The 27,415-nt window shown below is 34.4% G+C and overlaps 1 long non-coding RNA gene across 1 annotated transcript; it reads right to left on the bottom strand.

Annotated features, from left to right (window-relative positions):
• Positions 1–24,463: 24,463 nt before the first annotated feature.
• LOC141626582 (uncharacterized) lies at positions 24,464–26,794 on the bottom strand. Its single transcript, XR_012536171.1, has 3 exons — positions 26,655–26,794; positions 26,448–26,557; positions 24,464–24,674 (listed from the first exon to the last, which is right to left on the bottom strand). It is a non-coding gene; the product is annotated as an uncharacterized LOC141626582 (long non-coding RNA).
• Between the last annotated feature and the right edge of the window lie 621 nt (positions 26,795–27,415).

Below are 27,415 nucleotides of genomic sequence, written 5' to 3' on the forward strand. Positions count from 1 at the left end.
TTTAGGATATTTTGGTTAATTTATGGATTTTTATTGTTCATCTTATATAATAATGGCATTAAAAATGTGATTTTATGATTAAAATGTCATTTTCGGACTAAAATTAGTTAAAATTTGAATTTTCCAGTGGTTTTTGGATATGTTTTAACATATATTATTTTTAGATAACCTGTAAATTTTCATAATTTTTGGAGTTGTTATGCTCGAAATATGGATTTTTCATGATAAACATCGAATTTAAATGAAAAATAGGTTAATATGAGATAAATTTCAAATCTGGTCATAGAAATTTAGTATGTTGTCACATGAAATTTTACAAGATATGTGTAAAATAATAGGCTATATTGAAGTCTTTATGCATGATTTATGAATTTTTGATGAAAAATAGCATAAATAGTGACTTAATTAGTGAATTATTGCTAAAACATACTCCATGACTAAGGAAAAACGTCACATGTTGCATTTTATTACCTATTTCAGATCTAAAATTGAAAAGTTGATGAATATAATTGTTCTCATGTTTTTATGATTATAATTGATAAATCCGATAAACCGCAACATAGTTTTTCCGATAAATATTTCGAAATTATAACCTAAAGTTTTTGAACATTATGAGTGTCATGGTATTTTTCCAGAATGTTCAAGAGTTTAAATTTCAAATTTTGAATTTATTTTAATTTTTGGTGATTTATTTAAAGTTTATAGCATTTTATTGTTATTTTGGGTCCATTAATGAACAATTTTAAGAAATAAAAGTTAATTATGGTCAAATAGTTAGTGGAGACTAAATTTTGAGTCCTAAGTGGTTAGGGTAATTAACTTGTGCATAAATATGAATTTATGTAATTTATTGTGATTTTAAAAGGTTGAATCACGCAAATCCGTAAAAACCGTTAAATATACGATATTGGCTCCTTAAAGGCGATTTAGCATAAAATTGGGCATGTTCATACATATTATAATGCTGCATTTTATTTATGATTGTCATAATTTTATTTTATGTAATTTTTGAATTATGTAATTTATTTAGTATGGCCTTAGTTTTTAATTGGTATTACCCGAAATATTTGGGAATATCGATTCGGTTGTAATTTATTGTGATCTCGTATCACCGTTTTGTAATTTAATAGATTTATTTTTATTTTAATTACAAATGTATAATAGGAAATTATGTAATTTGTTATGTAATTTATTTGTTCCGGAGTTCCTTGAAGACGGTGTCACACAAGAAGGCGATACATAAAGACGGTGTTACCTCGAGATGCGTGCCAAAACCAAAGTTCAAGGGACCAATGGAGTTGGTTTCCGAATATGTAATAGTTAATTAGATTTTCTATTTTTAGGAATGCCATACTAGGATTTATTTTATGCTTTGCATTTTTATTTATATGTTGCATGCATCGCTAAATCGCCATAACTAAAACATGCATCATTTCTTAATCGAGTTTATCGATCGTGTCAATTAGAATTATCGTAGTTCACCGCTTTAATTCACTTAAAACGTGATAGATAATAAATTGACATGACCTCTCGCTAAAAATAAACAATTGAGACATAGCCTTACCAAAAAGTAGAAACCATGAAAACCTATTTCGCGAGGGAGTGCACTCGGCCATCCCGGGGTACAAACCTTGGTACGTAGGGGAAGTGGGTGATAAATGTCTATCCACCGAATTCATGTTGATGAGGGTTTCATCGGCCATCCCGTGCCCAAGTTAATGTGAATTTGGATCATGGACACATTTATTCGACATTTGGATTGACCTCAACGGAAGTATTCGTGACCGTAAAAGCATGTGTTCCGGGCTATAGATAAACATTAGAATAATTTTATCGACCAAGAGTTCTAAAAGTAGAATCGATTAAAAGTTAATCCACCGAGTTATATTAATAAGGGTTTCATCGGCTATCCCGTGCCTAAGTTGATATGAATTTGGCTGGGTCTTGGAATCATTTATCTAAGTTGGGTATAGGTCACTAGATAAATGCAATAAAACTTGTTTAAATTTTTTTTTACGAGTATTATTTTGAAAACGACATATGTTTGATTCTCTCTATTTTGTTTTGTAGACCGCTTTTATTTCTCATAACAAATGGTCAATCCAAACACCAACGCCACGCCTCTCACTAATACTTCATGGCTCCGATCCTTCATGGATCGTTGTAAACTTGAAAAGAATGGGTCAAATTTCTCCAATTGGGATGCCCAACTCAAATTAGCCGCCCAAGGTGACGACAAGCTTCGTTACCTTACCGAGGCCTCTCCACCCGAACCTAACACTAGGTCGACCGCCGCCACTAGGGAATCATATGAGGCTTACCATAAGGAGTCTGCCGCAATGAAAAATGTGTTGATCTTTGCGATGGAGGCGGATCTCCAAAGGAGAGCCTTTAAGATGGGCACCGCTAATGAAATATACTCCAAGCTTGTGACAATGTTTTCATAAACTCCGCGGATCATCCAATATGAGGCGGCCGCGGCATTCTTGCATCTCGACTTCAAAGAGGGCCAAAAGGTTAGCCCTCATGTGCTCAAATTAATGGAGCTAGTCGAGACTTTGAAGATTCAAAAAGTTGAAATCCCCAAAGAACTCATTGTAGATAGGATTCTACACTCCTTATCCAAAGTCAAGGCATATGTTCAATTCCGGGTGAATTTTAACATGCAAGACAAGGACGTGTCTCTTGAAGAATTGCACAAGTTACTTGTGCAAGCCGAAAGAGACATGGGGTTAAATGTCAACCCACCCAAGGATGTGCTTAACATAAGCACCAAGAGTAAGGGAAAGTTCAAAAAGAATGGGAAGAAAGGTAAGAAGCAAGCTCCCACTTTCACCAAAGCTAAGACTTATGAAGCTAGCACTTCCAAAATCAAGAAGGGTCCTCTTGATAAATGCCATTATTGTAATGGTGTTGGACATTGGAAAAGAAATTGTTCCAAATATCTTGGTGACATCAAAGCTGGAAAGATCACTCCAGTAGGTAAATCACTATCCTTTCTTTTATGTTTCTAATTCAACTATGGTATTGTGATACAAAGTTGTGATAATGTATCCCCTTTTTATTGTAAATAGGGCCTCCACCAAGAAAGGACAAGGGAAAAGAAAAGCAAGCTTGAGAAACCATCGAGAAGCTAGGAGTAGCTTCCATGAAGCTTGTCTTTTTATTGTCTTATTTTAATCTGTGTTTTAGATTTTAGAACCTTTTGATTTCCGTGTTTGACATGGAAATGTATTTTGGATATTGGTTGTATTTTGCATAATGGTGGTTTGGTTTGCAACCCAAGTCACCCGTTTTATCGTATTTTATCCTTGTTCTAAAATTCGTCTTTATCCACTTGCTCATAGAAACATATGATCATTCACTTAAAGTGATCTAATTGACAACTATAATGATGGGATTTATTATATGTCCACAAGCTTAAAGCTTGTATATGATCAATTATAAAGTAAAATTGAGTTGATGAACTCTCTTAAAGGAATGTCAATCACCAAGTACACTCATCAAATTTAAAACAATTAGTCAACCTATGAGATAGTCCTCCTTATACTTCAAAATCATTATTTGTGTCTCATAAGCTATCTTTAAATCTCTAGTGTATTCATTCTAAAGATAGAGTGGGAGAAAAATGAGGACACAACACCAATTTGTGTACTTGTGTAAATGAGATCTACGCAAGGGAGAATGATTTAAATAAAGGTATATCTATTTATATAGTATACCCAATAGATGAGATCTATGGTCTCGAATAGATCTACATGACAAAAGAGACCAAGTGAAGTAATTAAAAGAATATGTTCTCAAGATAACTACACGAGGAGACCAAAAGAAAGTTTTGGAAGAAAAATGACTAATTTAAAGTCTTAACCAAAAGTTATGACTAAGTTTATGAACAACTTTTGACCAATAGTTTCAATATTGATATTTACTTAAGAGCCTAAATAAACAAAGTTGCATCCTCGAAAATAAGTGAGATTTATGACCAAAAGGTTGCAAATGTTGATATGCCGATATCCACAAAAGCTGAGTTAAGTATTAACCTCGCTAATGTCATTACTTAACCTCATTATGAAAATGAAATGGTTAAACCTCCTTCCGAAAGGGTATCTTGAAGGACGTGTATTAGATATAATTCACATTTGAATAATGACATTGCTACGCATCATCACAATATGAATGAGTTAAGAGATTAGAATCTCTTTTCATAAGGTTAAGATGAAACCTCTTCAAAATAGGTATTTTGAAAGGATATGATGGGAACATATATGGTTCTTATCTTAATAACTTGGCAAAGCAAAATATATTTCAATTCTTGAAAATGTTTCAATTGAGTAGTCAATTACGAAACATGTGGAATTAAGTGGGAGTTTAGAAATTATCATGTGAAGACATGGAATTTAGTGGGAGCAATCATCTTGTAAAATTTATAACTCGCTAACTCATTGAGAATGACGAGCTAATACCTTCTTTCACAAAAAAGTATTTGAGTTTTCAATTCTGGATGAAAATGGACTATGATGAATCCAATTACATCACGAGATGTTGGATAAGTATTGAGATATACACATCGAATCAACGAGAAACATAGGTTATTCATGTCAATGAAAATGGAATTGCCATTAGCAGTCATGGTCGTTCATTGAACCTAAGAATGGTTGATCTCATGATTATTAGTTACTAATGTTTCCGCCATTAGAATAATCATGCACATGTCCAATAATGAATTACATGCATAAGTGGCAAGCCATAGAAGAAACGTCATGAATTCTCGAGGAGAATTCGATGAGCGATTTCAGTGTTGGACAGAACACTCTGTTATGTGTCAAGAGGTTGCACATATTAAAGTTCGAACAACACGTAAGGATTTATGAAAATCCTAAGCCTTTCAAGCTAAAAAGAGAAATAAAAGGTTTGGATATGTACTTAGTTGAAGTAAGAAGTTACTCAAAAACTAATATTTCCTAATATGCTAGGACTTGTGAGAAGTGCTAGGCTAATCATCTTGACAATTGTTGCAATACTCTGCAAAACATTTACCTAGTGCATTATGAGTGGGTGGAGTACTTGATCAGTGCAAGTTATATCATTCACCGCAAATTCATTGGTTATGTGATAATCGACAGAGAAGTTCTTTCAAGATAAAGAACCCAAACCAAGGTTGGAAACCTATATGTGTACTTGGTAAGGTTCATGCTATGATAGATAACATGAACGTAAAGGAAAATGCGATTATAAGAAGTTTGAAAACATGGACACATGGTATGTTAAACTTCTATTGCAATCAACAAGTGTTTACACACTTACGATATGCATCACAAGGTTGTAATATGGTATTGACTACCCGAATGTGATGTCGACATTTGTCGTTTGAGTTATTATTAACTCACCTTATACTTTGTTACATCCAACGGGTTGTAGAGACAATTGAACCCCGTTTAAGTGAACACGGATTAGCATTGTATTCGCCCATAGTTACTTACATGAGGTGACGTCTCGAAGTGACTATAATGTGATGCGATTGATGGCAAGTTCAAGTGCCATGGAGTCATATGAGAATGACTAGTTGATCACATAGGCAGACTGTTAGAAACATTTTGTCGGGCCTTCTGACCGCTTATAGAGTTCTGGCAAATTTATATAGCCTGGTCGTGGCGAGAGCTATTATAATATTCTAATGAGTCGGTTATTTTTTACTAAATACTATTCGCCTAAGGTGGCACAGTTTCAGATTAACTTTGATTTGTGTTACTACGACCTTCGTAAATGGGGTCAAATGGGCATATTTTGGGTTATGATGACTGTGGCTAGTTGAAGGGAATGAGTGCGATAGGAATTGTCCACCCCTAGTCAGGGTTATAACAATATCTCAGGGCCACTCGAGGAGTAATGAACTGGAAATGCGTGGCCACGCTCGGTAGATATCTATGGTAGATAAATCCGGTCAATCAGTTATTCTCCAAGATCGAGGAAACCACTCTCGATATGATCACTTGCAAGTACGACCTGAAAGACACCTTGCATTGAGTGGGAGAGAGTAATAGGACAAGAGAATTGGTGACGCACACTTGTCGAGGACAAGTGGGAGATTGTTGGAATATGTGTCCTCCGACAATAATGCGATCACAACTGTTGATCATGATGATCACATGTTTAAGTCTCATTTTAAAGAATACAATTGGGAAGTAATATTTTACTGTCAACTGGTCCAAACATATCGGTAATGATTGGCTGACTAGAGTTTGACATTACTGTCGTGCGACGGTGGTGACCAGTTGATCCCCTTAGGTCATACCTAAAGGGTAACACTCTTAATTGATCATTTAATTTATTGTATGACGATACGGGTTAATTAAATTACTTAAAATTGACGGACGATTTTGGAAATAAAATTTACGTGTCTCATTGTAATTTGATTAAATTAGATACGGTCTAAGTAATCGAATTGTTTTATTACTTAGATGAAATTATTGTTTAAGGAAACAATTGCATTTGAATGAATAAATTATTATAAATACAAGATGTTGTGATTTATAATTGGTAAAATATTTTGGTAAAAGTAATTATGAATTACTAAGTCGATTTTTGTATATGACGTATTTTTATTAATGCGTTTATTTTTAATATGTTAAAAATACATAACAATTTTATGTGACATGTGACATGTGACATATGACAAATTGACAAATTGACAAAGATAAAATGGAGTCCATTTTATCTCTAATGACCGAAATTAAGGGGAGTATTAGGAATATATTGTGTTGATTATGTTAGTAGTAAACATAATCATTTCCTTCTAAACCTAGCCATGCAACCCTACTTGCTCCTGTGAAGACCACCTTGTGCATGCATTGGTCCCTTTCCTTCCCCCTTACCCGGTTTTTCAAAGAGCAAGGCCAAGGGTCTTTTGCTCTATAATTTATCTTATACACTACATCAAAAGACTTATGTATTCATTATTCATTCATCATCTAAAATAAGAGTTTTAGTGAGATAATATCTTCCTCCTTTTCCCTCTCTCTTAACCGAATTATTGAGAGACCAAATAATATTTTGGGTCAATTTTTATACAAAATTAATATTGTTCTAGTAATAATAATATTAATTTTATTAAGTTGTTACTTTGGGTATAAAACCTTGGGAAGGATTCTCTACTTGAATCCTTGTTCATTCACTTAAGGAAGCTCAAGAACAAGTGAGTAGGTGAACTCACTTGTGCCCATATAAATCGAAATATCAATGTGAGATGATGATTTCTTCTTTAATTATATTATTGTTTGCATGCATAAGATCATCTTTTAATTTTATTACTAAATTAAAATTATAACATTATGAATATGTTGAGTAAAGAGATATAGATTTCTAACAGCAAGTCCTGGAAAGGGGACGCACGACCTGGCTTCGAAGACAATCATCCTGCATCGAGGGACGCCCGTCCTGAGCTTGGGGACGCCCGAGCCAGTTTTGGGACACTCGTCCTAAGCTGCTTTTCTTCTTCTTGTTTTGGCTACCCCCTAATCCGTGGAGGTCCTTCATAGGTCGTGGGAATCCTTTGTCATTGCCCATTTACTTGTTTTATTGACTTAGGCCTTTAGTGTTAGTCTCCTCTTCTATGCTTAGTCGTTAAGTGTTATCAATTTAGCTCCGTTTCACTCCGTTGAGGCAAAGTTAGTGTTCCTCTCCTACAAAGGACACCAAACCTCATAGAATATGCATAAAATGAAGCTAAAGACTAGAAATGGCCCTAATACATACTAAAAAGCATAGGAACTAGGCTATTTAGGAGACTAAATATTGGAGTATGTGTCCTTGACAATAATGCAATCACATGTTTAAATCTCATAATAAGAATGCATGAGGGAAAGTTATATTTTATTGACAACTAATCCACATTAATCGATAATGATTGGCTGACTAGAGTTTGACATTATTGTCGTATGACGGTGGTGATCAGTTGATCCCTTAAGGTCATACCTCTAGGGTAACACTCTTAATTGATTAATTAATTAATTAACTAATTGTATGTTGATACAAGTTAATTAATTCCTTAAAATTGAACGAATGATTTTGTGAGTGAGAATTCGTATCTTATAGTAATTCGATTAAGAAAGATTCGTTCTAAGTAACTAAAATTGTTTTATTACTTAGGTATTATTATTGTTTATGAAACAATTATAATTAGAATGAATAATTTATTATAGTTACAAGGTGTTGTGAATTATAATTTAATGACCCATTTTAAGTATATGTAATCTTGGATTGCTAGTTGTGTTATTGTATGTGATTTATTATGTGTGTAATGATTTTAATAAGTTAAAAATGCATTACATGGTCACATGTCTAGTAACATGTCACATATATCACATAATACAATTGACAAAACACAAACTTAAAATGGAATCCCATTTTATGTAAGGGAACCGAAATTTTCATGGGTGGGGGACAATGGGTGCTTTTGGCTTAAATGCTTAAGACAACTTTTTAAGCATGGGTTTGGAAATGCTCAAAGAGGTTTCTTGTGAAGAACAATTTTTAGACAATAATAAATTGAGCATGCATTGGCCTTGAGACCAAAAATGGACCCAGCCACCCATATGAGAAAGAGGAGTTTTCTCTTCTTTTCTTTTTAATTCATTCTTGCATAAAATTATTAGATTGATAATTTTCAAAAAACATTCTCTCTAATTGTTGAAGAAAACACAAGAGAGAATATCTCACAAAATCACTAATATTACCAATACATTACTAGTAGTAGTAAGTAATAATATTAGTAGTTATTTTTAAGATACATATACTAATTCTAGTATTCAAATTAGTATTTGTTTAAGAGGGCTATCTTGGTACAAATCCTTGAGGTGTAGATTTTAATATTGGATCTAAGTTCATCCTTGAAGCACTAGGATTTTCTTAAGAAGACTAATTTGGTAGGAGACCAATTAGTATAACCATTCGGCCCTCCTTGTAAGTAGATCGATTTCTTCTTACTATGTTTATATTTTGTTATGCATGCATAAGATCTAGTTAGTTTATGACTAAACTAATTTTTTATAGTTATTAGAAATATCTAATAAGAGGTTAATGAATTCTTCAATTGGTATCAGTGCAATGGTTGTTGCATGCATCATCGATTTATAGTTTTTTCGAGTTATTTGTAACTTAAATAAAACTAATATTTTGTGATGTATGAAGATAAAGGCCACGAAATTTTGCATGATTAACATTCTGGTCCTAAATTGATTTAAGGCCATTTTGATGATTTATAGTTTTTTTATTGCTCATTAATTTAATTTTTAGCATTTTATTTAGTAAAATGACTTTTAAAATGCTAAAATAAGTTAGACTTTGATTCTGACCTTGAAATTTTTACGTGACCTCACATGGATATTTTACTTATTGTATGTAAAATTTCGTATAAAAGTGTTTTATATTGCATGTTTTATGATTTTTACATGATAAAAATGGATTAAATTTAGGTATTTTGGTTAAATTTAGTTAGACTTCGTCTCTGCCCATGAAATTTTAGTATGTTGTCACATGCAAAATTTACACACTGCATGTAAATTTTGAGGTAAAATGGTTTTATTTTGCATGATTTATGATTTTTAGATGTAAAAATAACATAAATAGTGACTATTTTAGAAAAAATAGCTAAAATTAATTTTATGGCATTAAGTTTTTTCTCAATGTTTTATATATGATATGAACATCAGATCTAAAGTTGCATGTCAAATTTCGTTTGATTTGGGTGATTACTGATTTTATATAATAAAATTGATAAATAGCAACTTTAAATGGTCATAATTGTAAATTCGATTTTTGGGGCTTGAAAATTTGTCATTTCCAGGTTCTGGAAATTTATATAGAATATTCAAAATTTTAATTTTGATTTTTCATAATTTTAATTGTTTAATTTGGAATTAAAGGTGAAAGTTATGTATTATCCGATTTATTTGTGAAATAAATTAAAAATATTCTATGAGAAAATTTTATTAAAATTTTGGAATGTTGGGAATTTTCCAGAATATACAAAATCATTATTTTGAAATTTTCAAATTTTTATGACTTATTGGGAATTATTTCTTCATTTTTATGATTAAAAGAAGTTTAATGAGCAATAATAGAATATCAAGTTTAATTATTGTCAAATATTTAGTGAAAACTAAATGTTTGAGTCCTAAAACAGTTGGGGTAATTAATTGGACATAGATTTGATTTATGTAATATTATGTGATTTTAATAAGTTAATAATCGCAACTATCCATAAAACCAGACCAAATATACGATATTAGCTTAAATAGGGCGATTTGGCACATCACATGGCATGTTTCATACTTATATTAATGCTGCATTTTTAGTATGAATGTCATTTTTTATTTTATGTAATTTTGAATTACGTAATTTGTACTTAGTATGGCCTTAGTTTTCAATTGATATTTCCCGAAATTAATGGGAATATCGATTCGGTTGTAATAATTTGTGATCTCGTATAATTTTTATTTTATTTTATTTTGTTTTTCTTTTTATAATGTATAAAGTAGAAAAGCTATGTAATTTATTTATCCCGGAGTTCCTTGAAGACGGTGCCATTCGGGAAGGCGTTCCGACAAAGACGGTGTTGCCTTGAAGTGCGTACCATCTGAAGTTCAAGGGACCAAAGGAGTTGGCTTCCGAATTTGTAAATAGTTTATTAGATTTACTATTTTAGGAAGGCCATACTAGGATTTTATCGTTTTGCTTTGCATTTGTTTTATATGTTTGCATGCATAGCCAAATCGCCATAACTACACATGCATATCATATTTTATCGAATCATCGACCGTGTCAATTATAATTATCGCTAGTTCACCATTTTAGTTCACTTAAAACGAGATAGATAATGAATTGATAAGACCTCTCACTGAATAATAATTGAGAATTAGCCTTACCAAATAGTACAACCATGAATCCCAATTTCATAAGGAAGTAGGCTCGGCTCACCGAGGTGCTAAACTTGTTACGTTGGGTAAGTGGGTGGTAAATTGTTACTACATCGAAATTTGGATTGAGCTCAACGGAAGTATTCGCGACCGTTGCCGCATGTGTTTCGGGCTTAAGATAAATATTAATGTAATTTTATCGACCGAGAGTTCTAGAAGTATCGATTAAAGAGTTAATCCACCGAGTTATATTGATTAGGGATGAATCGGCTCACCGTGCCCGAATTGATATGATTTTGGATCTCGGGATCATTTATAATAGTTGGGTAGAGGTCACTATATAAATGCTAAAACATTGTTAAATGTTTTATATATAACGATGAATGTTTGATTTTCCCACTACTTCGTTGTTTTATGTTGTTCTTTATTATCACTCCTACTCATATATGATATCAATTCGATTGTAACACGAGTCTCCGCTAAACCACTATTACTTACGACAAATAGAATCTCTTTCTAGAATGAACCGTATCATATGTTGTGGACTAGATCCATAGGAATCGTTCTATTCCATAGAACTCGATAGGAATCGTCCTATGCAACTATAAGATTAACATCTTAAAATTCCTTACATACCTATATTCTCTTGTGAAGAATATGAATAGAAGTTGTACTTGATCAAAATATGTTTTGATAATATCTTCTAGGCATCTATGGTTCAAAAGTCTTATTTCTCAAACCAATCACTTGTCATCAAACACTTAAGTTGTTAAGCACATGACGATATAAAATTGGTAAATTAATTTGTTAGAAATTTTGATTAACCATATACCACAATAGAGTTCATCCTTGTAAAGGATTCACTAGGAATTTATATGAAGATAAGTCTTCATCAAAGTAAAAATTCTTGAAATAAGTGGGAGCAATAAGAAGTAAGTACCTATCTTAATTGTTAAGAATTGAACTAGGCTTGAAAGAGAAGGTGTTAGACACTAAAATAGAGACAAACCCCAAATATGTAAAGATCTAGGAAGTTGGTCGTGTGACTCCAACAAATTCCTTCTTGAATATATATGATATTAATATTACCTTCTTGCAAATTATCACGTCATGAGTATTTGATACAAATTTGTGAACAATGTTAGTTAATACCACATTTCATGATTATGAAGTAAGGCAAAAGGATGTCAAAAACCGCCTTTCTAAATGGGTATTTAGAGGAGGATGTGTTCATAACACAATCCGAGGGCTTTTTAATTCCTTAGAATCCTAACATTGAATAATCGCACAATGACTAGCAAGAATAAAGTCGGAAATTTACATGAATGGAACTAGTGTAGTTGTCATTTCACCCATAGACATATAAGTGTTATATTGTATTCATTGTATAAGACTCAAATTGGTGACCCCAATTATTTCTCGATTCTCGATTGAAAATTGCATTTAGAAACTAAGTTTTGACTAGTGTCCCAAACCATCTGATTGGGAATCACTTGGTATGTGTCCAAATCTTGTATTCAAAGCAAGATTAATTCATGACTTCTTTCTAGAAAAGAATTACGAATAAAGCAAGATATTCGCCCTATTTACACTTTGAAGTGTATGGTCGAATACAATTTCAATCAAAAAGGGGTTATTACTTCTTCATCTCTTTTACCAACGAACTAGGTAGATACTTGGTATTCACTTAGGAGGCGTTTGGTTCAATAGCATGGAATGGAATGGATTGGAATATGAACCCATAATGGTATGGGGTTCTAAATCCATTCCTTTATAAACTTGTTTGGTTCATCTAAAATTGTAGAAGGGAGGAATGGAGTTAGATACCAAGGGGGGAAGTTGGGTATGGGATTCTAGGGGGTTGGAATGGAGTTAGAATCCATTGGGTATCTAACTCCATTCCAAAACACTCCAACCAAACATTGGAATGGAGCAAATCCATTCCAATCCATTCCAAGAGAGCCAACCAAACACCCCCTTAATGAGGTAAGAAGAGAAATTCTTTAAATAAGTTCAAATGAATGTTTAAAAGTATCAAAACCTAGAGATTAAAACCAAAGTATTGGTACTTTGTTCAAATAGGGAACAATAAAGTGGAGACTTTTATGCAGCAAAAAGCCACAATTTAAGTACCATGCCTAACCAGATCTCATATGAAATGTAGATAATTGATTTAATTATGTTTTGAGTTAGTGGAATAAATAAATACTAGACAAATTGTGATAGAAACTACTTCCAACTTTATAGTAAAGATTCATTCATATCGTATAGGATTCTTTGTCACTTTCTAATATTATGAAGGTGAACATGTGATCTCTCTTCCTATATGATCACGAGAACAAAAGGGTTTGTGGCTCGTGATGCTGTATATTAGAGAAAAGAGGATCATTTCTTATAGACAGAGTGAGAGAAAATGTTTAAGAGCCGCGAACTGAGAATAAGACGTAGGAAGACGTTCCTTCCTGGTCAAAATCAGTAAATATTTCTTCGAAATCTAAGTGGACATGTGTCATGTTATTTTAGAAAATAACAAACCTGTAACTTATTATGATGCTTTATCAAGTTCCAACTCCGCAAAAGTCCGAAGCAAGCATAAACATGAAAATGTTTATTTAGCTTAGTTGGTTGGTGGCAAGGGTTTTGCTTGCAACAACAATGCTTCATTGTATTCGGATATGATTTGATATAGTTGGATTTTAAAATCATCATGCATGAGTTTTTTAAATCGCAACTATCCTAAAGTAGGATGCGAACATAAAAGGAAGTCTGAAGTAGATGTCAAAGAGTTGAATTGTATGTTTTGATCATGTGATCAACATTTCTCGAATTGTCAAGTAGTTCTGTTTTTACATGGAGTTTAGTGTGAGTAATGTGGTGTTATTAGTCTTATATGTGAGGGACATATTGATCATTGTGAATGATGGAAGACTTAGGAGAAGAATAATACATCTCTAAAATATCCAGACCTATAAAGATAGTTCTGAGAGGATATTAGCATTAAATGAATATTCTTATATTGATAAGAGTCTAGTCAAGTTCAAAGGTATTGAACATGTAGAAATTGAATCCACTTGCTTCTGATGCGAGATTAATTCATCACGCTTAGATGTATCACCATTCTTAAATTTCGTATACATGGAGTGTGACGAAAAGTTACAAATCAAAATTTTGAGACGAAGTCTCTATATAGCCATATAGTTCATTGGTTAGTACTCTTGGAGCACTAAAGATATAAAGCTAAGCATTTAGAATTAAGATGGATTTATGTGCAAGAAGTTACACAAAAACCATGTTCTAAACACATAAGGATGGTTAGAGAACCATCTTGGCTATATTTTTTTAAGGAGTAAATATGCAAGAAACGTTCTAGGCAGTAGAACAATGAGGGATTAACAACGGAAATTGAGTACACTTGTAATACTGAGATATGCAAGAAGGAAGGGATGATATTCGAATTCGGTTTTATGAATTGGAGGAACTATGGTAGTTCGTTCCAGTAACCAAAGGTCCTATCCCATACACTGTGAAGACAGTGGGAGCTATCCTAAGGCATGAGAGCCTATGTCTAGATTTGATTTAGACACGTACTCAAAAGTTTTATAATAAAATTTATACAAAAAGCAAGGTTAGAGAAAGTGCAATGTGTTGCTGAGACTTACTAACCAAAATCCTTTTTACAAGTTTAACATGATAAGTCATGTCATTTCAATTGAGTTGAAATGTGCAACATATACAAAATGGAATATGGATTATAGATTATGTAGTAATTGATATTGTATCAATTTTACATATGTGATAATGCATTCATCGTTTGAGTTTTATATTAAACTCTATTATTACTTTGTTACATCCAAATGGATTGTTGAGACAATTTTGAACCACATTAAAGTGAACAGGATTAACATAGTATTCGCCCCTAACTGCTTATATGAGGTGACATCTCGAAGTAACTAGAGTGTGATGCGATTGATGGCAAGTTCAAGTGCCATAGAGTCATGAGAGATGACTAGTCGATCACATAGGAAGACTGTATGGGACACTCTGTTGGGCTTATGACCGCTTATAGAGTTCTGGAAGTTTGTATAGCCTGGTCGTAGCGAGAACTACTATAGTATCCTTTTAAGTCGATTCTTTGACTAAAGACTATTCGCCTAAGATGGCACAGTTCAGAGTGACTTTGATTTATGTCCTACGACTTTCGTAATTCGGGTCAAATAGGCATGTTTTGGGTCATGATGAGCTGTGGCTATTCGAAGGGAAGAGTGCAATTGGAAATCTCCATCCCTGTCAGGGTTATCTTATATCTCAAGGCCACTCGAGGAGTAATGAACTGGAAATGCATGGCCACGCTCGGAAGGTATCTACGGTAGATAATTCTGGTCAGACAGTTATTCTCCAGATCGAGGAAACCACTCATGATATGATCAAGTGCAAGTAAGACCTGCAAGACACCTTGCATTGAGTGGGAGATAGTAATAGGACAAGAGAATTGGTGACGTACATTTGTCGTGGACAAGTGGGAGATTGTTGGAGTATGTGTCCTCGACAATAATGCGATCACATGTTTAAATCTCATAATAAGAATGCATGAGGGAAAGTTATATTTTATTGTCAACTAATCCACATTAATCGATAATGATTGGCTGACTAGAGTTTGACATTATTGTCGTATGACGGTGGTGATCAGTTGATCCCTTAAGGTCATACCTCTAGGGTAACACTCTTAATTGATTAATTAATTAATTAACTAATTGTATGTTGATACAAGTTAATTAATTCCTTCAAATTGAACGAATGATTTTGTGAGTGAGAATTCGTATCTTATGGTAATTCGATTAAATAAGATTCGTTCTAAGTAACTAAAATTGTTTTATTACTTAGGTATTATTATTGTTTATGAAACAATTATAATTAGAATGAATAATTTATTATAGTTACAAGGTGTTGTGAATTATAATTTAATGACCCATTTTAAGTATATGTAATCTTGGATTGCTAGTTGTGTTATTGTATGTGATTTATTATGTGTGTAATGATTTTAATAAGTTAAAAATGCATTACATGGTCACATGTCTAGTAACATGTCACATATATCACATAATACAATTGACAAAACACAAACTTAAAATGGAATCCCATTGTATGTAAGGGAACCGAAATTTTCATGGGTGGGGGACAATGGGTGCTTTTGGCTTAAATGCTTAAGACAGCTTTTTAAGCATGGGTTTGGAAATGCTCAAAGAGGTTTCTTGTGAAGAACAATTTTTAGACAATAATAAATTGAGCATGCATTGGCCTTGAGACCAAAAATGGACCCAGCCACCCATATGAGAAAGAGGAGTTTTCTCTTCTTTTCTTTTTAATTCATTCTTGCATAAAATTATTAGATTGATAATTTTGAAAAAAAATTCTCTCTAATTGTTGAAGATCACACAAGAGAGAATATCTCACAAAATCACTAATATTACCAATACATTACTAGTAGTTGTAAGTAATAATATGAGTAGTTATTTTTAAGACACATATACTAATTCTAGTATTCAAATTAGTATTTGTTTAAGAGGGCTATCTTGGTACAAATCCTTGAGATGTAGATTTTAATATTGGATCTAAGTTCATCCTTGAAGCACTAGGATTTTCTTAAGAAGACTAATTTGGTAGGAGACCAATTAGTATAACCATTCGGCCTTCCTTGTAAGTAGATCGATTTCTTCTTAGTATGTTTATATTTTGTTATGCATGCATAAGATCTAGTTAGTTTATGACTAAACTAAATTTTTATAGTTATTAGAAATCTATAATAAGAGGTTAATGAATCCTTCACTAAATGTGCGTAAATAGGAGTCACATCAATGATCACGTAGCACATAAGCACTCATAGTTCATTATATTATGTATCATGCTGACACGGGTTTTGGTTTGATAAGAGTGGTTACACGCCGAGCGATCAATCTCCGACCTTCGAGAGGGATGCCAAACCAAACAAAATGTGTAAGGCAGCTGCCCTAGCTTCATTCACGTAGGAAGTGAAAGCTCTTTGATGAAACAAAAGAGTGTAACATCAATGGCAGCTTAACGCAATCAGGATTCGAACCGTGGGGATGAGAAAAATCACGCCGTCGAGACGAGCCAATTGGTCGGTAAAGGTTAGGTTATGGGCCCGGACAAGGAACCCGACTTATGACCGTAATATCAAATAATGCACTTTAACCACGACCTTATTCGAGTTTCACCTCTAAGGATTACAAAGACACAAGTGTCTTCGTACTCCCCAACGGAGTCGCCAATCTTTGGACATAGGCCACCCGCACGCCAATCTGTGGACATGTGGCAGTCTGAAAGCCACGATTAGTGACGTAGAAATGCTTTTGACTGGCTCGCTTTAGATCGTTCAGTTTTGTCTCGATGAAGGCCTTGAAACGATGCAGAGATGTTCGTGTTGGAGAAAGTGTCCTCAACAATAGTGCGATCACATGTTTAAATCTCATGATAAGAATACATAAGGGATGATTCATTTATATAGTCAACTGATCAACATTAATCGGTAATGATTGGCTAAGTAGAGTTTGACTTTACTGTCGTTTGACGGTGGTGGTCAGTTGATCCCTTAAGGTCACACCTATAGGACAATTCCCTTAATAGATAAATTAGTTAATTGTATAATGATACAAGTTAATTAATTCCTTAAAATTGAATAATTTATATTTGTGAGTGAGAATACGTATCTTATTGTAATTCGATTAAATAAGATTCGTTTTAGTAATTAAAATGTTTGTATTACTAAAATTTTATTATTGTTTATGAAACAATTGAGATAAGAATGAATGGTTAATTATAATTACAAGATGTTGTGAATTATATTAACATGACCCATTTTATACCATGTAATTATGAATTACTAGATAATTTGTTATATGTAATTTAATTAATTTATATAATGATATTTAATTGTTAAATATGTATTAAATTAATTAACAACATGATACATGCTACATGTTACATATTGTATGACCATAATACAAATAACAAATTGACAAAATAAAATGGATGACCATATTATGGCATGGACCAAATAATTGGAGGGTTTTAGGGTTAGTGGGTGTTTTATTTTAAGTGTAAAATAAACACAATGATTTCCCTAAAAAACTAGCCTTGCATACCTACTATTTTCATAACAGGAAAAGCAAAAGGTGAAGGTCATGCATTGGCCTTCTTCACTCCTCCTAGCCGGCCTCCCTTAGCAAAAAGAAGAGCTTGGCTCTTATTTTTTCCATACTTGGGGTTGTTTGGTTACCCATTAAATAACACAGGAATTCCAATTCATGTGAATTGTAAAATGGGTAACTTGTTTGGTTACCTCAATGCACATGAAATAGAATTACTTTGGAGCTCTAATTTCTTCATAATGGAGGAAGTTGCTTACCTAGGCCCCCCTAGGTAAGTGAGAATGGCTACATTAATTGCATTTCCTTTATACAACCAAACAACATTTCCTAATTCACATGAATTCTAAAATCATGTGATTTATCACTTCCTAGGTAATGCAACTTCCTACATGCAACCAAACGACTATGCAAAGATAATCTTATGCATTATTCTCACACATCTCTTTAAAACTAGTTTTAGATCTTAAAACTTGTTCAAACTAAATTTTAATTGTGATACTACTAAAGTTTTGAGTTTGTTATAACTTTGCTTATGTGTGCTCATATACAATTTAATTGAATGCACTTTTATATGATCAATAATTGAATAGTATTCGTTAAGTTAATATGAATATAATTTGTGATGAGCTTCTGGTTGACGGTTGTGATGAAATTGTCATATGTGTGTGTCTTGAACTTCGAGGACGAAGTTCTTTTTAAGGGGGAAAGACTGTAATACCCAGTAATTTTGAAATAAATAATTATTTTTAATAAACTTTTTAACGTATATGTTATTAATTAGTTAGCGTAGCAGTGAAATAGGAAAAAAATGATAAGGATATTAAAGAGATTACGACACTAGTAACTATATTGTTTAATTATGGAGTACTACTGCACTCTAATAATAAGAAACCACACCCACCCATTAATACTATAATACTAATAATTAATATTATTTACTAAATACTATTGTTATTATTATTATTATTATTATTATTATTATTATTATTATTATTATAAGAAAATAAGCTATATAAGGAAACAAGCTATATCTTATGCCCTACCTTTCCCGTATTATCATCCACAAACAAGATAGAAAAAAAATAAGATGGCAGCCTCAAGAGAGCGGAGGAGACACATCGTCCTACACGTCGTTGTTAACCACACACTCGTCTTCGCCGTTTTCCATCAGCATCCTTTCTCTAATCTAGCAAGGTACCGCCTTTCATAATCTATATGTCTTATTTATATTAGTTCGTTACACCTATTTCGGCGTCGTGACGGCGAGGTTTCAGGATGGTTTACGAGTTCCATATTGAGAGTGACTTATGATTTTAAGGGCGTGTCTTTGTTGGTCGTTAATATGGGGTTGATGGGGGAGTCCGTTTAAAGTTGTTTTTATTGTGTGGTAGGGCTGTTTTTATTGTACTCTATTTCAGGAAAGGTTTCGGCATGGATTCGTTAAGGTCGTATACGTTATAGGAGTCGAGTTGTCATACGAAATTCGTACCACTACTTAGTTTTGTATTGGGTCCTTGTGAGGTTCATAATTAAGACTGAGTCCAGAGCGTTTTAGAGTCGTTTTAATGTCTTATTGACGGCTGGACACTAGCAGTTCAGCATACTCTGTTTTGGGTCGATGTCGGCGGAGTTTCGCCGCTGTTTTAACCTATTTTGCAGGTGACGTTTCCAGTCTTTTAGCAACACAATACCATGGTCATATAGGATGTCTTAGAGAGTGGTTATATGCTATTTATAATTGTGTTTAAGCGTTGGACAGTGGCAACACTATATATGTACTCCGTTTCGACCCGATTTTCGGTAAGCTTGACATTGTCATTTTCGGTGGTCTCGTTGGAGACAGGTCTTGTCGGTCGTGGTCATGTGTGTGCGATAGTGAGTAGCTGGCGTGAGCGTCGGGCAACGGTTTAGTCGAGTTGGAGCTTTGGTGAGTCTTATTAATGGAGTCCGTTGGGTAGGCTACTAGGTGTGATCGTGTTTGATACTCTGAGTTGAAGCGTGAGATAATAATCAAGCATGAAAGCATGTAACATACTTATTTATTATATATAAATATCATACAAAGGTTTGTGTAGGTGGAGTCATATAATGCATGGATTGGATTTTTGTTTTTTTAGCAAATACAATGACGTATTAAGCCATTAATAATAATAATAATAATAATATTAATAATAACAATAATAATAATAATAATAATAATAATAATAATAATAATAATAATAATAATAATAATAATAATAATAAGATCGATTTTAAGGAATCTTAGAGATGCTAGTACTAAGTTCTTTTACTCTAAGATTGCTGCCAGGAAAATAAGGAATACTGTTGGGAGCATTCATGATGAGCATGGGGTTTTGAAAACAGGGTTAAGAGATGTTGCTGATGGGTTTGTTGCATACTATCAGAACCTGCTGGGCACCTCTTCTCCTGTTCAACCCCTCCCTCCTGACCTGTTCCAGCAAGGATTACTCTCTTTGGATGATCATGCAAGTCTCACTCAGTTGGTTCACACTAATGAAATTCTTACTGCGTTAAAATCTGTGGACAGGAATAAAAGCCCTGGGATTGATGGTTATTCCTCTGGCTTCTTCCTGGATGCTTGGAGTGTTGTTGGTAATGATTTTAAGGAAGTTGTCTATGAGTTCTTCCTTCATGGTAAGCTCCCTAAGTCTGCTAATTCTACTCTCCTTGTTCTTGTCCCTAAGCTTGACACTCCCTCTTCTGTTAAGGACTTTAGGCCTATTGCCTGCTGTACAACTTTTTACAAGGTTGTTAGCAAAATTTTGGCCAATAGAATTCAGGGGGTGATGGATCAAATTATTGAACCTGAGCAGGCTGCTTTTGTGGCTCGAGGGATTTATCGATAATGCTATGATGGCTTATGAGCTTGCTTCCAAATATGGTAGAGCTTACCTTACACCTAGATGTCTTTTAAAAGTAGACATTAGGAAAGCTTTTGACTCTGTCAATTGGGAGTTTCTTCAGAAAGCTATGCTTAGTTTTGGGTTCCCTCGTGTCTTTGTTGGTTGGGTCATGGCCTGTATTACTTCTCCCTTCTATTCTCTCAGTATTAATGGTGGAGTGGAGGGCTTCTTTCCTGGCAAAAGGGGTCTTAGACAGGGTGACCCACTGTCTCCCTATTTGTTTGTCATCTGTATGGAGGTTTTGTCCAGGTTACTAAGAAGGCTACCTAGGTTTGATGGTTTTTCTTATCATCCTAAGTGTGTTCGATTAAACCCGACTCATCCGGTGTTTTTGATGATTTACTAGTCTTCACTAGAGGGGACCTCCCTTCTGTTCAAGCCGTGGTTTTGCTACCCTCTCTCTTTTGATAGTCTATCCGGTCTTGAGGCTAATCCTACTAAAACCAAATTTTGTATTTTGGTGGGGTTAATCGATCTTAAAAAGGTTATTCGGATGCTATTGGGTTTAGTGAAGGAGACTTCCCTTTCGGTACACAGGCTTGCCTCTCTTTAATGCTAGGCTTGCTCTTGACATGTACCAGCCTCTGTTGGATAAAATCAAGGGGAAAATTGCTCATTGGGCTAATCATTCTCTTAGTTATGCTGGGAAGACCCTCTTGATTAACTCTATCATTTTTGGGATGCACAACTTTTGGGGGGCCAGTGTCTTTCTTCCTAAGGGTATCATTAAGAAGATTAATAAACTTTGCAAAGATTTCCTTTGGGGGATTGATGATGGGGCTAGGAGACATGTCTTTCTCAGTTGGAAGGCTATTTGTCAACCAAAAAGAGAAGGAGGGATTGGCATTAAAGAAGTTTTGAGTTGGAATTGTTCTCAGATGCTCAAGTGGGTTTGGAAACTAATTGCTCGGCCACAAAGTATTTGGGCACTCTGGTTAATAGATATATTCTCAAGGGGGCTGATTTAAGTGCGCTCAACAAAGTATCGACCACTCTTGGTATTGGAATAATGTTGTGAAAGTTAAGGACTTTCTCCTTGCTAGTCTTGGTTCTCACGGATTACTTTAGACCGGATTTACTGCTTGTTCGATTCTACCACTTTTCACACTTTGCAAAAATGTATCAGCTAGTAAGACAGTCTTTGAAGAGGTGCATTGGTACTCTACGGTCCATGATCTACAGTGTATGCCTAAGCATTCTTTCTTTGGTGTTCTGGCTTTTCAGAATAAGTTGCCTACTATTGATAACTTGGCTCACGGGGGACTTCATATGGTTAATAGATGTGCTCTCTGCTTGTGCTCACAATGAAAGTGTGGAGCATCTGTTTTTTCGATGTGCTTTCTCTTCACAGTGCGGGCTCGGTTGCGGCATGGTTACGGGCTTGCCCCTCTTCTCACCGGACCAGGTGGTTAGGCGGTATCTTACTCGGTGTCATGGGGTGCGTCTTTGGACGTCAAAGAGCGAGTCTTCTAGCTACAATGTACTATCTTTGGCATGAGCGAAATGGAAGAATTTTCGGGGTGTCCTTAGTACACAGAGTCTATTTGTATCCGTGTTAAATTTGTGGTTAGCAATAGGTCTTTTTGAGTAGGTGTTCATTGTGGTTTTCTTGTTGTTTTTAGCTCTTGGGGGATCTCTCTGGTCTCCCTTGTAGAAAAGAGGAACGGATCTTGTACTTACTCTCTTTTATGTTATGAATAAGATCCATGCTTTTCTGCAAAAAAAAATAAGATCGATTTTAATTGTATGTGGTATATATATTATGTAGGTTCTAATTTTGTAAAGGACTGCTGTTACTTGCACTTTGCTAATTGAATTTGCGGCCGTCTGAGGTAGGGATCTCCCTACTCAATCTTGTGTTTAATTCATAATTGTGTTCTTGGAAGTTGGGAACTCGCATGGTTATTATTGTATGCTGTTGCGATTAGTATTGTTATTGTTGTTGATGTGGGAAAGAGATAAGCATTATTGTCCTTTGGGCTACGTGAATAAATTAAGAATAATTGCCATTAAGTTGGTCCGAGTATGCCATTAAGTTGGTCCGTATATGCCATTAAGTTGGTCCGTGATTGCCATTAAGTTGGTCCGTGATTGCCGTTAATCGGTCCGTGAGGTAATGCCGTTAAATAACGGCCTGTGATTCTAATGCGTCTAGACGATTTAAGTTTATTGAATTTGTTCTTAATGTTCTATTTATCCCTACTCAACCTCGTGGTTGACTGTGTATTCGTGAACACCTGTGATGAACCATAATGGGGAGCAGATTTGCAGGTACTAAAGATTAGCTGACTGGGGAGCTTGTGGGAATGCGTGAGGACTTGGCCAATCTACCTAAAAGTCTAGACCACATAGAATATTTTATCACTTTATTTATTTCCGCTGCGAGTTGTAATATTTTATATTAAGTTTTAGTTGGTTAATTTGTAATAAACATGTATTCACTAAAGTTTAATTTAAAGTACTTTGGTTTGTTGTACTTTGTTATTCACTGACTCGGGAAACCGAGAGGTAACGCTCTCATTTACTTGGGAATGTCAATAAATGGGGGTGTTACAAAATGGTATCAGAGCAAAATGATCTTCAGGCCTAACCAATAAACAATAATGAACATAGGATGTGTCTAATAAAATGAACTCGGGTAGAAACTGTAAGGTGCGCACTTAAGGCTTGGGATGAGTTAGGGGCCCCCTCACACCAAACTTCTGGCCCTTTCAGTTTTGAACCGGTTCCCTTGAGAGATATTACAGAGTGGGGTAATTTAAAATGAATATTATTTATTTTGTCGTAGGAAGTTTTGGTTGCCTTATTTGAATATTATTTTCATTGATGACTGAGGCTACGAGACGTAACCTTGATTTTAAGGAGAGTGGAATGGATGAAATGAGGATTTGATGTTGAATTGTTTTGATCATGAGCATGAAAGTAATTAGAAATTGATATTGATTATGTGGTTGGACGTTGTGTGAAAGTAGTATCATGTCTAGTGATATGCGGTTGTGTGAATCCCAAAGCCATGTTATTTACAATATATTATAAAATGATTTTAGGGTAGATACTACTCGTGTGTGAAAGTTTATTGACCAAGTTGTGTGGATATAGGAGTAGGAGGGTGTTAATGAGGGCTTGTGACCTAGTAAAAAGGGACCTAGAGCTGAACTTTGTCCCGTCAGATTTTACCCCTATTTGATTTAGTTGCCATTTGACCTCTGTTTATCCTACCCATCTCTCGAGTTTATTATTTTAAGGTCAAGTTATTTATATTGGGGTGCACAAACGTGCGTCGGGAGCAAATAGGCTCTGATACCAACTGTGACACCCTCGTTCATTGCGGAAAAGTAAACACATAATTCTAGATAAAAACTGCATGGATATGTTTGTAATAGGTTTATTTGGGTAAAAACCTGTAATATTTAAAACCTGAACCTGTTATAAAAATATCCAAATGGGAAGGTGTCAAACATGCAAGGTCCAAAATAAACCTCATAAATAAAACATCGCTAAAGTCGCGAAATAAAGTTATACAACCCAAGTATCAAAAAGGGAGACATATGTCCCTAAAAAGTATATGACATAAAAAGTGTTCAAGGGTCACAATAAAATAAAGCCAATCTAGGTCCCAAGGTTACTTTGCTCGCTAGCTCGTCCATGTACCCCATATATGCATCACCTACCTGTCAATCGCATTTTATACAAATACGAAAGCCACAGTCAGTGGGGAGTAACTCCGAGTTCTCCCAGCCACGAAATGTCATAATTAATATAACATGTAAACATAAGAATATGAATATGAATCACACATAGCCTTAGCATATAGATGCTAGACAATCATGCTTATCATGTGAACAACAATACGACAACACATAGTCCTAGCATGTGAATACTAGACCGACTCATACTACATTATCATGTGAATCACATAACATCCAGGAATCCAAACTCTATCAACCATAGCCGGCTTGCATCTCACCTTCTATGATTCATAGAATCATCAAACAAGAAAGGACAATATATCTAGAGACATGCATAAGTTCTTAGGACAGTCAATAGTCACTCTGTAACTCGAGTCTATACCACGAGGTAAGGTAAACACCCTAGTCCTAAACCTGTGCAGACCTAGCGACATGCGGAAAGTACCGCATCCAAGACCTATGATCACACACATGAGTACCCCTAAGGAGTCCACCAAAGGGTTGGCTAGTACTTAAGCTGACCACATACTTCTAAGAGTACGTCAGGAGGTCATGCCCTAACTTGGATATAAGCCCACCAAGCTAAGACACAAAAGCTATTAAGCGGTGAACATATACTCGTCAAAGACTATAAGGGCCTATCTATGACGAAGGCCGAAATACTCACCTAGGACCTAGTCCCAGCTTGAATACTTTAGCCCACACCACACTAGACAAGTAGGACACCCAATTAACCATAAGAGGGGCAAAGAGTCCAAACTTGCACACACAAACGATCATACACACCCTAGCATATGAAAGGCTACGCAAGAGCAAATTCAGCTGACAATCCAACAATATCTCCAATATCAATATTAATCCAAATTCCAACTAACCAACAATACCATAATCCATGAGAACAATCTAAAATGGCAAAGAGGCAATAAGACTCAAGCATAAGGCATCCAAAGCATCCAACAACCAACATGTGAAATGATAATTACAAATATCAAGGCATAAACATAAAACATCCAATAACAACCAAACTAACCTCAAAGACAAACCCTCGACCCTAGTCCCGCGACGGGTCATTGGTCAAATCGAGGCTGACCGGTTTAAACCTAGTTTGACCAAACTCGTTCGGTCAATCTGGCCCAGCTCAGAGTCTTGGCCTACTTTGGCCCAAATCACAAAATTCATCACAATATCATTCTCATGCTATTTCCAATTTCTATCATGTGAAAAACTATCAACATAAGGGAATATATTCCAACTTACAAAATATCCAATTCAATTAAATTCTCGCATAATAAAATAGTATAAATAACCGTCTCACACAAGGGTAAACTTTTCTATAAATTTTATCGATAAAATGACGCCATTTACTCATACGGACTCCGAATTGAGTGATTCAAGTGGCTAAACCACCTAATTTTTCGATGCCGTTCAATCTGTCATATTTTTGGAAACATTGGAAAATGTCTCGGCCCGGTACTGACGCGTTCCAGCCAACACGCGGACTTGTCACAACACATAATTCCTCATCCAAATTTGTTCTAAACAATAATACACAAATGGTTAACATAAATTAAACATAAGCATACTCATCTTACTCCATTCATTCATTTATCAACAAGATCGTCTCCAACAACAACAAACAACAACAACAACAACAACAACAACAACAACAACAACAACAACAACAACAAACAACAACAAACAACGAATACAACTACTAATGTGACATTAATTCGTCGAGTAACTCGGAATAGTTACCTTAAGTTAGCAAAGAGACAAGTAATAACTTGAGAAAGCTTCTAAAACCCAAAATTACTCTTCATCTTCAACAACATATGAGTCACCTAACTCATCTTCAAATTCTTCACCTATAAGAACAACAAAAACACAATTATTAAGCTTAAATTCGAAACCCTAAAAAAAGTGTCTTAAACAAAATTTGGGGGAAATGAAAATAAAGCTTACTAGTAGATGAGGATTGAAGAGAGGATTCCGAATATATAATTTTTATGCGATTTGGTGGAGAAATGAAGAAGTTATGGTGGATTTAGGGATTGTAAGGAGGTTATTTTGAGAGGAATTTGGTGTTTGAGAGAAGGAAGTGATAGAATGGGAATTGATGAAATGAAAGATGAAGAGGAGACCCATGGAGGATGGAGGGTGCATGGTTTTGGGTAGGGTGTTTGGGTGAGTTTCAATTGTTTACGTTTTGGTTCGTTTCGACAGAAATTAGAAATATTAAATCGAACGCGATTTAAAAAAAAATTAAAGTTCTTAAACACGATTTTACTAAAAGATTAGGTACTCATATGCCCAATATCCAAACTCGTTTAACCAACGACCGTAAGAAATGGGAAAATCCCGATTTTACGACTTTTATCCGAAATCTATTTTATCAAAGGAAAAGGTTTAAATATAGTTTAAATCACTTTTAAACATTTCTAAACTATCAAAAATAATTACATTTCTTCAAAATAAAATAAGATTATATTTTATCAAATAGATTTTATTTCAAATAAATTAATATTAAATTAAAATAGATTAAAATATTACTTTTAAAATATAATAAAGGTCTTCGAATTTACGGGGTGTTACAATCATCCCTCCTTTTAAGAAGTTTCGTCCCCGAAACTTAGAAGAAGGAACATTGTATATATGTAGGTCTATCTCCTTAAAATCAAGTAAACAAAATCTTCAAAATATGGACGTATGAAGTATAAGTGTCT

The sequence above is a fragment of the Silene latifolia genome, chromosome Y (assembly GCF_048544455.1).
Source record: "Silene latifolia isolate original U9 population chromosome Y, ASM4854445v1, whole genome shotgun sequence".
Lineage (NCBI taxonomy): Eukaryota > Viridiplantae > Streptophyta > Magnoliopsida > Caryophyllales > Caryophyllaceae > Silene > Silene latifolia.